Here is a 12,533-nt window from a genome sequence, read left to right on the forward strand (position 1 = left end):
TAACACAACATTGTAAAACAACTATACCCCAATTAAAAAAAAAAAAGAAGATATAGGGTCTGGTGAGACTGAGTTTTCTAGTTGCTTAACTGTAATCAAAGTTGTTTTATTATACCTTGGGGAGAGGAAGGGAGAAAAATTCAAAGATGCTAAAAACACAATTAAGAATATTTTTTACTTTAAGAAATCATTAATTACCCCATCCCCTACTGTTCCAATCTTTTTTGTTATGTATTATGTTTATTTGTCAAACCTGCTCTTAAAAGAATCATTGGTTGTACTTTTATTGTATTTCAGATAAAATGTTATGGTTAGAATGTCACACTATTTTATTTATTAAAAGAAAATTGGTCTCTTTGGCTCACTTATTAAGTTTTGTGGCTTTTTTAAAAGATGAATACCCACCAGACCAACAATTGGCCTTCATAGATGTTTTTCCCCCATGTTAACCAGAAAGCCATATGATATTTTGAAAAGATATTTGCTATACCCGGAAGAGTGAAGCAGTAAAGAACAATGAGGCAGCCAAAAATGTCACTAGATAAATGAGTCCCAGCTTGTATTCTCTTATACAAGATTACACAATTTTAAATTGCACTAAATTGGTACTGATCTGGCAATCTTGTCTTTGATATGCTTTGAGTCTTAAAATTCTACAGACTGTAGACTTGAAGGGCACTCACACCAGGTTTGAATGAAATGTATTTACAGCACAGTGGGAGAAAAGTATTATTTTATTCCTGGTTTTCTCTATGCTTCTTAGTGTGGAAGCAGTGGAACCAATGAAACCTTATCAATATTTAGCATCTCTTCTTTAAAACGACAAGCTTTAGAAAAATAATTCAATATCAAGGTAAATAACCATAGCTCTGACTGCCCAGGTATGTTTAAACATTGAGGAAAGAGAATATTTCTCCTAAGAAAACTATATGAATGTCAGACAACTATTTTTTCCATAAGGCCTTATAAATAATAACTAATACTGTGCTAGGACAATAGAGGATTTTCTCAATCTCCTCTGGGTGCCAGGTAGAATACTGGCTGTTAGCTCATGTTTATGACAAAGTATTATTTTTCTGCTAAAACAGATGGATTTTGAACTGACATTTTGACATCACAGGAAAATACATACTGTCCTTTCAAACACCCCTCTTGGATACATCAGGAAAGCAACTATTAAGTGAAATGTATGACAGCAGGATTTCATTCTACTTTTCTTATTCGAGTGTTTATTTGTTTGAATTGGCCATAGATATGTTCCTAAGGATTTGAGCTGTGTCGGAAATGATTTGATTTAAGTCAAACAACAAACACAGCCACACCTTGTCACCACTTCCCAAATGACTTTTTTCAGGGAGGGGCCCCCTTCATGAGCATAAAGTAGTAAGTTCAGAAAAGCTTTCCTGGGGATTGTTTCATTTGCAAGATATATTTAAACCTGGAAAATGACATAGGAATATTTACCAAATACAGATATTAAAGTAATTTCTACTCCCATAAATGTGAATGTGGAAGTGTTTAGAGACAAGTCCTATGTGACAGTTTGAAAATAGCATATACATATTACCGAATAGAGATATTACCACAATAATTCTATATCTGTATATCCATAAATATAGACTTAGAGAAATGTTAAAGTTGTGATTACAGAAATATTTACTCAGGGAAATTATTACCATGAGGATTTTTTTTGAGAATTTATTGTAACTGTATGTGTGGGGTGGGGTGGGTAAAGTAAGACTTACTGATTATTGCATTTTATTAGGTAGAATTAATTATGTGCAGGGGAATATTCAAGTATATTTTATTTTATTTATTTATTTTTTTTTTTTGCGGTATGTGGGCCTCTCATCGTTGTGGTCTCTCCCGTTGCGAAGCACAGGCTCCGGACGCGCAGGCCCAGCAGCCATGGCTCACGGGCCCAGCCGCTCCGCGGCATGTGGGATCTTCCCGGACTGGGGCACGAACCCGTGTCCCCTGCATCGGCAGGCGGACTCTCAACCACTGCGCCACCAGGGAAGCCCTATTTTATTTTTTATATGAAAACTTCCTGTTGTTCTTTATGTGCAGACTTCTCTAAGTTTTCACACATTTGAAAGATTAGGTTTGTTTTTTGAACCACTTAGTAAATTTATTCCTTTGGATTTATTTTCCATTCACAGATGAGATTGTTTCCAATGTAAAGCTACATCTTGAGCATTTTGACAACTCAGCTGAAGACATTCCTTCTGGTCATGCTGGCCTTATACATACTTACCGCCTGCCCATATGAACCATTTTAGTAAGCTGTAGATAGTTGTACCTTTTACTTCAATTCCTCTGAAATCATTTTCAATCATTTTGGTGAAAGCTGTCAGTTCCTTATTCATTTTTGTCTTTCAAAAAGGCTCAAAAGGCACTGCATTCTCATTTGCATACCCAATCCTTCCTTTCAGTCTTGAATTATTATTAACAGTACACTTCACTCTCTAACATGAATTTAAGACTGTAAAAGAGTACTGTTTTGTTGAGACTATCAGTAAATATCTTTATCTGCAAAGATATTATTATTACTATTGATATTAATATTACAGACATTTAGTTGTGATTTTTTTCTTAACAACAATTTGTAAAGCTGTTTAAAATTATATTTAGTTTACATTAGCTTTATCCTTTAAAAGTCATGTTTCTAAATCTTGTGGTTAATACTTTACTGAACGGATGTTTCAAAGTCCCTTCTCCTTTATATGAAACCAGTTCAATCAGCAAAGTAAAAGTCAGAGCTTTGACTCTCTTTTTTAGATTTCTTCTTATTTGAATGATCCACCTTTCCCTATAGTGATCACAGTGAATCACTTGAAAATGAATATGCCAAGGTAAGTGTATGTTTGAGAAAGTTTGGGTATTTTTAAGTTGCCTATTCATATAATTTAGACCTCAAATTCATATGAACCTTATAATTTAATCAAAAGGATGATGTTGTCCAGAAATTATTTTGAATTCCTAAAATATGCCAGGTACAAGCACTATGTCATTTCAGTCATACAGATGGGGAGGACTCCATACACATGAGGACACTGATGCTCAGCAAGGTTGAATAACTTGCCTAGTGTTACACCTCTAAAAATGACAGAGTGGGAGTCAAATCTGAGTCTTTCTGGTTCCAAAGATGGTGATCCACTGAATTATTGGATTCGTTTCTTTCATGTTTGCTTTTCTTACTAATAATGCTAAAAAAAAAGAGGTTTTTCACATTCTTGGATAGTGAACCTATCTTGGATAGGGTTTTTTTTTTTTCTCTTCAACTGCATTTTTAAATGAGTTAATGAGAGAAATAGTTTAGTTGAAACTGAAAATTAAGATAAGAGACTCAACATTCATGAATTTCAAAATTCAAACATTGCCCCCATCACAAGAAACTATCTATTTTTTTTTATTGAAGTATAGTTGATTTACAGTCTTGTATTAACTTCTGTTGTATAGCAAAGTGACTCAGTTATACACATATATACATTCTTTTTTATATTCTTTTCCATTATGGTTTATCCCAGGATATTGAATATAGTTCCCTGTGCTATATGTAAGACCTTGTTTTTTATCCATGAAACTATCTCTTAATAGGCCATTGTATTTGGAGATAGCAATTAGAGAACCTCGGGTTCTCAAGTTACAGACATATTTTACATGGTTATTAATATTTTAAGTATTTTACTAACTATTTAGCTGTTCGGTTTACTTCTACCACTTGTAAGGAGTAACTGTGAACAGCTATCTTGTGGGATGTCCTGGTTACTTCGCTCTTTTTCTCAGGGAGCCATGTTATGATACTGGCTAGAGTTTGTTCTGAATTTCAGATAATGATTGACAATGAAATAATAATTAATATTTGTAGTTTATACAAGATATATAGTAAAGATGGTGGAAAAGGAACATATGTCAAGATATTTGCTAATATATAGATGGATTGTTCAGACACTGACTCATCTCATAGAATGATAGAGGTCAATGGGTATGAACAGTAAAATATTCTTCGTTTGGTTGAGGAGAATGAAGTCTAAAGGAATAATTGATAGCAGAGTCCAGTCAAAAACCTGTTTCTTCACAGAGCTGATCAGGGAAGGGGCCATGATTTGAACTCAGGCTGTTTGATTCTGTATCCTATCCTGTCATGCAGTCCAAGGGTTCTGGATGTCTCCCAAGTAGGCCACAGAGGAGGAGGCCTGGTTCATACATGTCCTTCCAGAGGGCTCTGGGTCTTTTAGGCAGAGCTTGGGTAAGAGTTACCCCCTAGGACTTAACTTGCATGGTGTCCCCCATAGTTGTAGAGTAAGCAGCCTTGGCACATACAGCCCCCCTCTCCAATCCTATCCAGTAGTTTGTGCTGCTTCTGTGGAATTACTGCCTGGGACTGCCGGCTCAGGACCATTGTGCCTGCTTGCTGAAGCTCTATGCAGACAGGTGCAAGTTTCTCATCCTTGGTGGGTCCCTTTCTTCTCCTAGGGGTTGGCCAAGGCCCCTACATGGTCCATGCCATTCCTAGTCAGGCGCATGGCTCAGAGTGTTTCCTCCTATTCTACGGGTTCACATAAGAGATTGTGAGATTCATGGGGACTATGAGGAGACTGAGGTACAGAGAAGGGAAGGGACTTGCTTGCAGTCACAGAGCCAGGAAACAGAGCTGATAAGAACAGAATACTGATGTAGCCATTTCTTCTTCACAGCAAAGCTAGGAAAGGGATTGATTTTTTACTATCTTACCTCATGAGGAAGCTGAGCCTTGTTTGAGGTCACATAGCTGGTAAAGATAACAACAGGAATAATACTACTAATATACTAATACATTTTGTCAGTTACAGTGTGTTAAACATCATCGAATGCTCATAGTTCTAGGAGGTTTATGCTATTTGCAGATGAGGAAATTGAGGCTCAGAGAAGTGAAGAAATGTGGAAGTCACATGGCTAGTAAGTAGGCATGGAAGTAAAAAGAGCTAACATTTACGGCACACTTAGTGTATGCCAAGCACCATGCTGTTTAATTCTCACAGCCCTATTGGGTGAACAGGTGCAATTAATCAAGTTTATAGGTGAGGAGAATGGGGCTTAGAGAAGTTATTAGATGAAGGTGACACAGTTAATAAATGGAAATACAAAAACAGTAATAGTAATCATAAGCTAACATTTATTGAGCACTTACTCTGTGCACAGTAATATGTCATGTTCTCTCATCTTCAGAGAATTAAGGGACTTACACAGGGCCACACAGCCAAGAGTGGAAAAGCAGGGATTTGAATTCAGATCTCTGGAGAGGGAGATCCTTCTGTGGGAGGGGAAGTTGATAAATATGGAGACCCTTCAACTGGGAAGACATTGGCCACTTGGGGGTCTTCCTGGAGGGCATCTGTGTTTGGAGGGTGGCATCCTTACCTACAGTTTCAGTTGCATCAAAAACAGCATGAGCTCCAAGCCAAGCACAACTCCTATGGCACAGCTCAACCACCCAAAACCAAAACCGGCCACTGGCTTCCAGCTGACATCATGTACAACATCAGGGCACTGGCCCCCTATGACAGCAAGATGTTGTGACAGTGGGTACAAGGACAAGGAGGACAGGGAACCCCATGGCAGGGGCGAAGTGGCTGAAGACAACAGCCTGCAGAGGGTATGGAAGAGGGGTGACTTTGCAGGCCTGCCCAGGACCTCTACTCCTGGTGGGTCTCCATTTGTGCCCTTTGGACTCTGGTCCCTACAGTATTGAGAATGTCCTTTCAGGGGCAAGAGAAGAGGACCCTGAAGTCCTTGGTCAGCAGCCTGGGGCTGGGCATGCATCCTGCATTGTCCCCCTAGCCCCAAGAGATTGACCCCAGGGCACCTGTGACATTGCAGCTTTCTCAAGGTCCAAAGAGGCAAGAGGAGTGGGTACACTTCCTGGCCGACTGAGAAGAGAATTCTCAAACGCCTCATACCTCTCTGTTTAGTCCTATTTTACAGATTCGGAAAGTGAGTTTCAAAAGTGGGGAAGGGACTCAAAACAATTTTATTTTTGTTCTCTGACTTTTTATATCTTATTTTCTACTCCGATATATTGTTTGTTTTGATAACCTTAAAATCACCACCGAGAGTCTGTAGTTTAAACTATATTTGTTTGAACAAATGTAGAATCTTTTATATGTACTAGGAGTCTTTTGTATATAGTAGGTATTCAATGAATATTTGTTGACGTAGATATTTTAATTAGAAAGAAAATGGGAAGAAGTATCTTCATACTATTTTAAAGAATCCATGAGTTCTCTTGATAAAGGGATTTAAACTGAAGGGCTATCCAAAAAACAGGGTCAGATAATAAACCCCACAGTTAGGAAGAAAGAGTTTGTTAAGGATAAGGCCCCCCAGACTGTGAGATTTAGGGTCCTGACAGATGGAGAAAGTGGATTTAACGGGATATGAAAGCAAATGTGCCTATTCAGCTGCTGATCAGAAAATGACAGATGGATTCACTGAGAAAGCTGAAAAGGCACACCAGAAGAAGAAAACAATACTATTATTTAAGATATTGGGGACATTCTTCACAGATCGTTTCTGGAAAAACCAGCAGGCATGTTTATCCCCTGATTGAGGCACTGAATATGTTTCAATCAAAGCACAATGAATTGACCTAATAAAACTTTTCAGAGCAAAAGTAAAGAAAAATAGGAGACATTATAGGCAGTAAGCATTTTACCTTTGTACAGCTGGCAGTGTCAGTGAGCAATCACATTAGCCATCTTAAGGTGATGCCTCTCGAAGTGTCCTTTTAGGGGTTCTGTGGGGTCAAACTTTTTGTAATAATACTAAGGTGTTATTTGCTTTTACTACTAAAAATTCTCTTATGGGTACACAATAAAACATTTCCAGATGCTACTTACATTGTGATATCATAACCAATTGAATGCAGAAGTAGATATGTGAATGTAGCTGTCTTCTCTTTAATAAAGACACTAAAGAGATTTCCAAAAATATAAAACAATGCCACTCTTCTATTTTTTTTGTTTTATTTGGAAATATAGTTATTTTTCACTAAAAAACATTATTTATGTTAACATACTTTTCTCTTAAAATGAATTAATAAATATATTTTTTAATTCTCAGCTTTAATTTCAAATGTTAATAGACAAAATCAACATCAAAAATAGCTCTTAGGGGCCCCTATAATTTATAAGAGTATAGAGAGAGCCTGAAACTAAAAAGTTTGAGAACCTCTGCCTTCAGGGATATGAGAATGTTTCTTCTAAAAATTGTCTGTGTATGACAGAGACTGTAAATGATCATCATGCCCGTTTCTCTTCTCCTTTTGGAGAAGGGAGGAGTATACATCCTCATAGCCCTATGATAGAGCAAACCTATATTGTTGGTTCTAGCAATGTGTTGTGGGTGGCAATGACATGTGTCACTGTCAGAACATTTGATGGCTGATAAGAGATTCTTAAGAACTCTGCTTTCCTGCTATCATGACCACGGAAGCACGTGTTGACATAAAGGTGCAAAAGATTAAAACAGACCGGGATACTGGGCCGGCTCTGGAAGGAGAACCCCTCTGGAGAACCACCTGGACTGGCAGTAGACCGAGCATGAGCTAGAGAAAAATGTGGTTAGTGATAAATCTCTGAGACTTGAAGGCTATTTAATACTCCTGCGTAAACTAGCCTATCCTGGCTTGTACCTGACTTTTCATGGGAAAACCAACACGGGCAGACAATTTTAGGGGATTATTATCCTGAGAGCTAAAGGAAAGTCCTCATACTGTTAGAATAAAAGATGATTCAGAGTAGTTTTATTAAAAATGTCATTTATTATTTTTTGATGCTTTAGAGGTAATTATTTTAAAAAATGTCATCAGGCTCTATGTAACTAATGTGTCGAATATGGATAATACGTAGGTCCTTACTCTCTTGTAATGTGACCTAAATGCTCTTCTATTATTTTATTATCATTTGTATTTACAGGAAACAACGTTCCCCTATGTATTTATTAACTCTTTGAATAATAGTTACTAAATGATCACTATGCAGTACTTTGTTGGGAATGTTACAGTGACAAAGACAGTCTTCAATGTCACCACTTAACATAGAGGCAAGAAATTGAGAAACGCAAAGGGTAAAGTCTACATGCCAGTTGGGTTTGCACAATTCAACAGCTTTCTAAGAAGTCCCTCCAAGGACTTGGGCTTACATCTTGTTGGGCTCTCTGAGCTATGAGGAAGGCTGGAAATCTTAGTGTTTTTTTGTTGGGCACATTGACACCCTGAAAAAAATTGGTTCTTGTTAATAAGGTGAAGAGTAGATTGATACTGAGTAGGCAGCCAGAGGCATCTTCCACACTGACCCTTGATCCTTTTGAGGATCTCATCACCTCGGTTGTACCAAAAAATCTGGACTCACATGCACTGCCAAGGCACAAAGTCCTCAGTCCCCAGTGACCAGAATATCACTGAATCACCTGCCACCCTGCTCCACATGGCTGTTTCAGGTCTATTGGCATTCTACTTCTTATGTGTTCCTTTTTGGGGTAAGGTTGTCTTTGAAAACTGCAGTAATGTACCACACAGTTATTCTCCCCCCCATGGACTCTGCTCTGGGAGCCAAGCCCAGGTCCTCTTTTCTCTTGGACCCACAGATCTCTGTTCTCTACCCCCTTCCTGACCCCATGACAGAACAGTTTCTTTCTAATAGCAGGGATATCCATCTTCCTTCATGATGCAAACCTAGGCATTTTGCCTACACCTAGAAATCCTCTCCACCCTTTGGAAGCAGGAGGATTCATGGGATGTTTTTCCTTTCTACTCTGATGCATCACTTCCTGGAGCAACATTTACATCACCAACTACCTGTATGAATAAAAGAGAGGGAGAAGAACATACAAGTTAATATCATAAAGTATCATTCTATCATATAAGTGATTGGGTTTTCAATATAATGTAAGGTTTCTCATATGCGTAGGCACAGTACACTCTGGAATAAGTTCCAGGGAGTCTCAACAGTCCCTGAAAAAGTTGGTGTCTAAACTGAAAAATTAGTTGAATTTATCCAGTTGAAAATAAAAGATGAGGGGAGAGAAGAGGGAGAAAGGGAGAGAATGAGAAGTACTCTAGGGAAAGGAAATAGCACGTGCAGAAACAAGATAAGTATGAAGAGAACAGGGGATTGTCAGTAGGTCAGTATATGGCTTGAAAGTACCATGTAAAATAGAGAGTGATGTGATGGAGAAGGAGTGAGAGAGGAAAATAGCTCATTTGGACTTTATCCAGAGGGAACCTAAGCAACCCTAACGATTATGCATAAGATCTCTCTGGCTACAGTATGAAAAATGGATTCAAGCTGTGCAAGACTAGAGTAGGGAGACCTTTTAGCGGTCTGTTGTAATTATTTTTGCAGAAGATAACGTCAGGTTGACCTAATGTCATAGCAGTGGGAAGGAAATAATTGAATTGGAGAGTTATTATGGGTATAGAATAATTGCAACATTGAAAATCAGCAGTTGTCTTTGGATTATCAATTGAGTGTGTGTTAGTGACATTTTGAGATAAAAAACACAGGAAGAGGATCAAATTCTATGAGGTGACTCCACTCTCTAAAACTCCTCCCCATTTCCTGCTTTCTTTGTTTTTAGAATTTATCATTATCTGTTACATTTTATTTTTTCCTAGTTTGTACATACCCACTAGAATATAAACTCCTTGTGTAAGACATTTGTGAAAGTTTTTTCTCTATTGTATTCCCCACTTCTAGAACAATGCCAAGCACATAGTGGCTACTGAGTAAATATTGGTTAAATAATTGAGTGACTGACTGATTGACTGCCTAAATGAGTAAGAATGGGCCAGTAGTAAAATAAATAAGGTCAGTGTTTGGACCTGCCAAGTGTGAGTTGCTTTTTGGCATTCCTTTGGGATGTCCATTACACTTTAGAGATAAAGATTCGGAGTTCAGGTGAAGTATCTGATACAGAAATATTGGGTTGGCCAAAAAGTTCATTCAGGTTTTTCCATAATATCTTACAGAAAAAAACCCAAATGAGCTATTTGGCCAACCCAATAGAACTTTGGGAGGTCTACAAAATATAAGTAGTCTTTGAAACAATGAGAGTGAATGAGATGTTCATCCTGTAATTCAGTTCTTGATTAAAGAAAATACCCTATCATTTTTCTTTGCAGCTACTGTTGCTCCTGATATAAATTTCCTTTATTCATCAATGAGAACATGAAAGATTTGTCTTTGTAGTCACCTTCCCTACACTTCACTCCTTCAATCTTTTCCTCACTGGGAATGCAGTCCCTTCATTGAGATGTAACAATTCTTATATTTTATTTCATAACTTACAAATCATCTTCTATCTTATGGCTTAGGTTACTTAGGTACCTCTGGAACCTTACAAGGTTTGGTGATTGATAATTAAGTAGTTCCCAGAAGCAAAGGATACTTATCGTACATTCTTTGCAGTCTTATATAAATGCTCTTGAAAAAAGTTATACTCATCTAAGTATTTTCCTAACACCTCCCATTTTCATTCTTTCTAATTATTCCTCTTTACATTTTTAAATGACCTACACCTACACCTAAATGTTTTTCTCAGGAGAAAGAGTTTAAGATATCAGATAAATATTTGCTTTTTTTTGTTTTCTCTTTTGCTGTGTAGCTTGGCCTCTAATTTGCCATCATTTGTAATTATAGGGAATTCAAACATCTGCCCACCAGTCAGAGACAGGGCCAAATTTTGTGAATGAGTCCTATAAGGCAGAGTTTAGTGCCAACTCTCTGCAGTAGTTGTTTTGGGGATGGCTTAATTTTTCTTTCTTCTTTAGAGTAAATATGAGAGGAGTTCTCAGGTGTGTGAGAAGTGATGATGCTCATAAAAGCAGGGCATGTGTCTGAGGAACTGGTGGGGGCCAGGAATCACTAGTGTGTTATTTTCATCCCAGGCAGCAAGGTGCACTACAGCGGTCTTAGGAGGCTCAGGACAGGAACATGAGGTGGGGATACTAAATTGACTGATTTTTGTTACCAGAAGAAATATTTCCAGGTTTTAAATGACAGAGTAATTGTTTTCTTATAACTTTGAGTTAACTGAAACCTATTTCTATGTAAGATCTTAAAAGAGCTTGAGGGTTAGGGATGTGATAAGGAAACTATCTCCCTAGTATTATTTTTCTCAAGAAACTATGTCAAGTTAGGTTGAGATTCCTTAAAAGTGACCCGGCCTCTTGTGGCAGGTTCTGTTCACCCGGTGTGAGGGATGGCTATAAGGCTGTTAGAAAATTGTTTGTGGTCAATCTGTAAATGACTCTGGAAACATGAATTAAACCATTGAAAACTTGGCTTTACCATATAAATTGTAACACTTGTGAAGTCAGGGACTATGCATTCTTTGTTAAAAAAGTACTATTCATCATGTATCACGGTGCCCTGTACACATAAAAAATATGTTGATCATTCATTTAGTAATTACACAAATATTTGAAATCATGCTTTAATATATGACTTTTTTGGTAAAAACTCAGCACTTACTGTATGCCGGGTATTCATTTTTATTTTTTAATTATTTAACTTGCACATTTTATAAGTACAAAATTGAGGTACAGAGTAAGTCACCCAGAAAATTATCAGTTGAGTTTTAAATAGAACCAAACACTTCATACTCTATCTTTGCATTAGATAGTAGAAATGATTATTAAAATGTTTTCTTGTGGATAGAGTAAGTTTACCTTTACAGAATCAATTATTCCTCAACTGTAAGATGAACGCTTTTCTTCTGCTTATCTCTCTCTTTTTTAAAAAATTTCTCCAGAGTTCTCCTTATCTCTTAAAAACTCTTAGAGATCAGCAGATACTCATTAAGAGAAAGTCTTGTGGGTGGAACATGGATCCACAGGGCAAGAACTTGTAGTACAGTTCCTAATAATTGTTTGAAGCTCTGAGCAGGGGTCTCTGTACTCCACATCTTACCCTCCATTCCATCCACAATCATAAGAAATTCTGACAGAGTTAAAAAGCTTTTAAAGAAACAATTTTATCTTCTCATACCTTTGGGGGGAGGTAATGATAAAGTAATTATTGTGCACAGAAACAACACCAGCTTTGCATTGAAAATCCAGTAACAAATTGCAAGTGGAGCCTAATAAACATTGTTTATTTCCTTCCAGTTTAAAAGTCCCATAAGTTCCAAAGGCAGATTGTTCTTTAACCCTTATTTCAAAAAGCTTTTTTTTTAAAATCCCTTGCACCAGTCCCTACATTGGTGAATAACATGATTTTAGATTCAAGCCCATTTCTTACCTCAGACTGAACATTGAAAGTCACAATTTTAATAGAATAATTCATTTTAGAGAGGTAGGCAGCCAAGCAATCATGTTAGCTACTGCTGTTTATTAATAATAAATATAAAATGCCAAGAGAAAATATACATTCTTAAGTCAATCAGACAATGTGGCTTCAGGAATTACAACACAAAATCTTTCAGTTGTTTCTTGAAAACATTGGATCATCAAGTTCAATATTGATTGAAAAAAGTCTGTAAGCACTAGC

Source organism: Mesoplodon bidens (genome assembly GCF_964165515.1).
Source record: "Mesoplodon bidens genome assembly, chromosome: 4".
NCBI lineage: Eukaryota > Metazoa > Chordata > Mammalia > Artiodactyla > Ziphiidae > Mesoplodon > Mesoplodon bidens.